The sequence below is a fragment of the Peromyscus maniculatus genome, chromosome 2 (genome assembly GCF_049852395.1).
Source record: "Peromyscus maniculatus bairdii isolate BWxNUB_F1_BW_parent chromosome 2, HU_Pman_BW_mat_3.1, whole genome shotgun sequence".
Taxonomy (NCBI): Eukaryota; Metazoa; Chordata; class Mammalia; order Rodentia; family Cricetidae; genus Peromyscus; species Peromyscus maniculatus.
Genome location: NC_134853.1, coordinates 172,544,675 through 172,550,619, shown reverse-complemented (window position 1 = coordinate 172,550,619; position 5,945 = coordinate 172,544,675). Strand labels below are relative to the sequence as shown.

General features: G+C 52.9%; 1 long non-coding RNA gene across 1 annotated transcript; it reads right to left on the bottom strand.

Moving 5' to 3' along the window:
• Positions 1-233: 233 nt before the first annotated feature.
• LOC121827441 (uncharacterized) lies at positions 234-5,719 on the bottom strand. Its single transcript, XR_006069738.2, has 3 exons — positions 5,634-5,719; positions 4,037-4,107; positions 234-370 (listed from the first exon to the last, which is right to left on the bottom strand). It is a non-coding gene; the product is annotated as an uncharacterized LOC121827441 (long non-coding RNA).
• Positions 5,720-5,945: the final 226 nt, after the last annotated feature.

Genomic DNA, 5,945 nt, shown 5'->3' with positions numbered 1-5,945 from the left:
CCTGCCGGTGCTGCCTTCTGTTGACTGGCCAGGTTTTGCACCCCAGTCAACCTCTCCTGCGACCTGCACTCACTCCCAGCCTTCGGTCCATCTGCTGCCTCCCACACCTCGCTCCTCTCCAGCACCTCCCATACCTCACCTCTCCCATACCCCACCCTTCCTCAACAGTGTGGATCCCTGCGGGCCTGGGAGCACCAGATGGGGCAGTTCACCATACTGTAAGACTTCACAGCTCTAAGTTCCTTCAGGTCCAACACCTGAGTCTGACGTCTTCTTGCTCGGACACTTCCCAATCAGAAGCGATCCCAAGACACCTTGCACAGTAGAAACGGAAAGCACACATAGGTCATGTTAATTTTAGTACAGCCACCTATAGAAATAAAAGGAGGTAGGTGAGGTTAACATCAATTATGGTGTGCACGTTGAACATAGTATCTGATGTGGAAGCGACCAGTATACAAATTATAAGCCTGTTTTTAATGCATGCTTTTGTTCTCCCTAGGTTTTGAGAATACAGTGTGTTTTGCATGTAGAGTGAAATTCACGTTGGCCTGAATTTGGACATATTTCAAGGGCTTAGTCATCAGGGCTGGCACTAAGTGACCATCAACTAGAAGGCCGGTACTCTCTACAGACCTGCAAGATGAGGGGCTCCCACTGGGGTATAAATGGTCTTCTGTGTGGACTCGTTCTACTGCATGGATGCCATGGGTGTGTCTCTCTGTCCCTAGAAGTGCCACATTAATGTGTCGAGGGCTCTGTTCAGGACTACAGAAGCCCCAGGCCTGCAGCCCACCTACCCTGGGTTTTATTCCTCCATGTGTGTGTGATGTGGAGGTAGTGGCTAATTTTCCCCTTGAGAAATAAAGTGTGAAGGATGAAGAAGGGCCCTGGGAGACCCTATCCTGAAGACCGGCGAATCAAAAGCCTCCTTTGAGGGGAAAGGCTTTATTTGTCCAGCCCTTTTCAGGCCCAGGGAGGTTCTGCTCTCATGAATTGGAAAGCTGTGACTGAGATGTAGCCATCCCAGGCTGTGGAGTTGAAAACAGAACAGTTCAACTTTCGGAAACAAACTGTTGCAGAGGGCAGTGGTAAAGGAGTCACAAGGGCATCTCCCACCTGTGGGTGTGACTTTGTCACACCGAGGCTCCAGAAGTGTCTCAGAGTGTGTCCTGCCTGAGTAAAGATGCGGTTTCTACTCTAATCATGTACCCAACAGCCAGTGACAAATCACAGACTCCCAAGGTTGTGGGGAAAGAATCATTCTCCCTATGAAAGTACACATCATTGAAAAACAATACCGTTCAAAAGCGTAGGTATAGGGCTGGAGACTTCAGTGCGCTCGGGAGGCAGAGGCAGGTGGATCTCTGAGTTCAAGGCCAGCCTGGTCTACAGAGTGAGTTTCAGGATAGCCAGGGCTACACAGAGAAACCCGGTCTTGAAAAAAAAATTGCTAGAAGGAAAAAAATTGTTACAAGGAAAACAAAAACAAAAACCAACCAAACAAATAAAACCCACATAGGTTTGCTACACTCTGGAATAGAGGTGAGTATGTGATAATGAGGTAGGATGGAGACAGGCATTCTGAGGCTGCTAGAAGAACTGGGGTTGGTAGTCCAGGCCCAAGCAGTCCAGAGACCCAGGGCAACCTGCCCTGGTCCTCTGGGCAAGGGCCTTCAGCATTAGCAGCTGAGGTCTTGTGGAGGCTACAAAATGGTACAGGTCTCTTTCCTCTTTTCTGAGTAAGAAAGCACCCCAATGCCAGGAAAGAGCTCCTGGGTCTCTCAGGGAGTTTGGTTGGAGTCATAAAAGTTTGGCACTCCTGACTCCTAGCCCAGCCTTCCCCTCCCCCTACACTCATGTGATGGCAGCCTGACCTGGCTTCCAACTTTCACTCATCCTCTATGTTTTGGGGGGTACGTTATGCCAGGCAGGTGCCAGAGACATTAATGCAGCAGTTTTTTTCCCCAGGAATATCCGCACTGTTTCCTGTGATAAGTGAGGGCACATGGCCATAGCCTTGCACAGCCCAGGTCTGTGGCAGTCAACCCTGACAGTGCTGGTCCTCTGCAGCAGCCTGTCCTAGCTCTGGTCTTACTCTTCCCAACTCCCCACCCTCTGGGTGGAAACTCATTTTTGCTCTAGCCTCATGGATTTTTCCAGCCTTGTGTTGAAGCCTCAGAGTTACAGGCAGGGGTGTGTGTGTGTGTGTGCTGGTGGTGGTGGTGGTGGTAGTGGTGGTGGTGGTGGTGGTGGTGGTCTGTGCCCAGAGTTAACTTCCCAGACTTCTCTTTAATCCATGGTGGTTTCTGCAGGGGAAACTAAGGTTTGGCAGGCTCAGCTGCAAGTCCAGTGTGTGTCTAACCACTAGTTGGCCTCAGAATCCCCACTCCTGAGGTAAAATGATCCTGTGGCCCTGGGCCCTTGGCTACACTCAGACCACAGCCCTGAATTCCCTGGCTTGAGCGGTCCATGGAGCCCTGTCTCTATGCCCTGCTTCCTGCCCTCCTTTCTTCCTCTCAACTTTGTCCTCTCTTTATGCCTCTCCCTCCCTCCTCTCCTGGCAAGCAGATTGCAATCCAAACTTGTTATTAACTTCTCCCCTGCAGTTGTCCCAGGGCCCTTCCAAGTTAAATATTACTCATGGAAATGGGAGGCTTGCTGGGCAGCACTCAGCCTGGAAGTGGACTAATCTCTGGAAGGTGCTGGGTGGAGGCAGATGCCATTCCTGTGAAGACCCTGCAAACTGTTGGTTGTGAGGCCAGGTGCACCCTGAGCCAGGGTCTACACCCGGGCTCCTCCAGCCTCCGGCCTCCCCTCTGAGTTGCTAAGGCACCTGTTTGCTTAACCCCGGCTCTCCATTCTGCAGGTCCTGCAGGCCGGTGAGCAGTGGTTCCATGGGCAAGGTAGGAGGAGCTGGCCAGGGGCCCCAGAGGGGCTTGAGCTGGCCAGATGAAGGCCTTCCCCTTAGCTGCCCATTCCAGCCTTATGCCAAGCTAGGGGCAGAGCCGGGAACAAAATGTTCAGGAAAAACAGCCTTGTCCACCCCACATAATTTCTCCATTACCCCATTGGTTTTCCTAACAGGGAAGAGCATGCATGAGGATGTATTGGTTCAAGTACCTGGGAAGCCCCAGTAACCGTGAGGCATGAGGACCTGACTCCCATTCTCCTCACTCAGCCTGTCCACTATGGCTTTAGGGATGAAGTCCAATTTAGTGCCCACTCAGGCCCAGGTCTTCCGGGGAGTAAAACTATATTGTCTGACTACCCAACTCACACTTTTTCTGCCACCCTGCCTTCCATTCCCCTGAGCCATACAGGGACCAAATGCTCTCCTGCCTCAGGGCCTATGTATCTGCTATCCTGCCTACCCAGAATGCTCACTCCATCTATTTTGGAGTATTGGTCAGATGAACCTAGGAGTGAGACTTTCACTCTAGACTTATCACTGTAGCCCCTCTCCTGATTCCACATTCTGACCTGGCCTAGGGTCTACCCCAAGGATCAATGTCCCTTCAAGACCATGATTCAGGTAGAACAGGCTGGCCAGTACTTGGTTGTTGTGCACCTAGGGTAGAAGAGAAGCTGGACAGGGCAGTATGATCAGGAGGCCTTGTATAAAAAGCTCCAAGGTGAAGGGGTTACCCACATGGCTGATGAAGTGTGGCCCTCTATTTCATCCTGGAAGCTGCTCGTCTGTGAACTTGACTTCCTCAATGTGAAGCCTCCCTGCTCTGCTCACGCCTTCCCAGGAGTCTTTGGAGCTTGGAGTGGTCTCTCTAATAGACAAGCCACAGCTCTTCCTTACAGCAGCCTCCTCCACTCCTGAGAGTGGAGCCACCTGGCTCAGATACTCCGACCCTCACTGGCTCTCTAATCCTGTCTCAAGAGGCCTCTTTCCCAGCACTTCACCGTGGATACAGCCTTAGGACAGGGCTCCCGAGCGCCAGGCTGGCTGGAAAGACCCAGCTGAACACCCTGCACAGCTGGTTGGTGACTAGGTCTGTGTGGGGCTCTGGAGACAGCCACCCACCTGCCTGCCTCCTGCCCGGACCTGTGGTTGCGCCTGCCGATGTCAGATGGAGGCGAGTTGGGACTTCATTCCTGGAATCAAGCAGGAGGGCAGGAATGTGAGCCTAGAAACCACGTTCTCTGTCTCAGTCCCTCACTCTCTGAGGATTGTCTTTTCCTATTAGGGTTCAGCAGGACAGAGTGGGGCCCCAGCTCCAGCCCTCAGTGACCTTTATTCATTTTCATTTTATGTGCATTGGTGTTTTGCCTGCATGTATGTCTGTGTGAGGGTGTGTTGGGTCTCCTGGAGTTATAGACAGCAGTGAGTTGCCACATGAGTGCTAGAAATTTAACCCGGGTCCTCTGGAAGAGCAGCCAGTGCTCTTAACCGCTGAGCCATCTCTCCAGCCACTTGAACCCTAAAACCTGATTTGGGTGGTAAGGATGGGCATGAGTCAACAAGAACCCTACAGGCCACAGGAAAAGCAAGCCCTGTTTTGGGGAACAGAGACCCAACATCCCTAGGGGAGGTGGTAGGCAGCATGTTTGGAGTGAGTGGGACTCTTGGACTGAGAAAGTCCCCTTGGCTGCAGAAAGAGAGGTAGAGTTCTTGAAGCCAGCTTGTCCATTCTTTCAGGAAAATTTAAGACTTTTTTTTTTTTTTTTTTTTTTTTTAAAGACAGGGTCTTGAGTAGCTCAGACTGGCTTCTGGCTTCAAACTATATAGCCAAACACAACCTTGAGCTTCTGATCTTCCTATCTCTACCTTCTGAGGGCTGAGATTATAGGCTTCTGCCTCCAAGCTGGCTTCACAAGGTGCTGGGGATACAAACTCAGGGCTTCATGCTAAGCAAGTACTCTCACTACACATCCACAGCCCCCAGGCGGAAAGACTTCTCAGTTCTTTCAGTGAATGTCTGAGCCATAGTAAGACATAATGTTCTCTTCCCACAGAGAACACAGAAGGCAGGAAGCATACCTTCCTCCCTATCTTGATCACAGGTGTCCGTGCTCTCAGTTTGGACTGAGATGGCCCCAGCTGGGAGAAAGGTGGCCCCTGAAGAGGCAGGCTGACTACAGGAAACCTGGGCTGTGGGGAGGGATGTGGCCGTCTTTGCGCCTGGCAAGGACCTAAGGTTGAGATGGGGCCCTGCAGGGTGACCTGTTTTCAGCCTCACTTGAGGGGGTTGGATGCACATGGGCACCCTGCAAGCTCCTGGCAAGCCAGCTAGTAGGCTGTTTCCCATTCCAGCTTCCCACAAGTCTGTGGGCTCCTCAGCCCCCTGCTGAGGTAGCTGCCTCTCTTGGGAACTGGCTTCTGATGCAGGGGCCATGGGGAGCTTCCCAGGCCAGACAGACTGCAGGCTGGCGCCGGCCAGCCCCTTCCTCTCCAGCCACTAGGGCCTGCGGCAGCTCGGTAGAACAGGGCAGCCGGTGTGGCAGAGAGCCCAGAGTGGGAGGGAGGCTGCTTCTGGGTCACCTCCCCTGGGCTGGTGCCCTCTGCCAAGGGGCTCTGGCAGAACCACTCCAAGGGGCATTTAGAAGGATGGAGGCTCTCCCCCAGACCCCCAACTACTTGGCCAGCAGGAAGCAGAGAGGTTCAGCTGTAGCCCGCGGACCTTGGCGTCTTGGCTGAGGGCTGCTCTGAGGGGGCACAGAACAGGGCAGCCCCTGGGCCCCAGGCAGCAGCGCCTAGAGGCCTGGGCGGCAGGAAAGGGAAAGGTGACGTCATTGCCGCCTGGAATCTGCTGTTTGGAGGCGTCGCCATGGAGACCGGAAGGCTCAGGGTGGGTAAAAATAGCAAACCCAAGAGGGTGTAAGTTCCAAGAATCAGAGTCTGAAAAGAGAGAGGAATACATGTTCTTGTTGCTCACGAGGACAGAGACTCCATCCTAGAGACTAATGAGAGGGAGCCATGGTGCTTCCAGGCC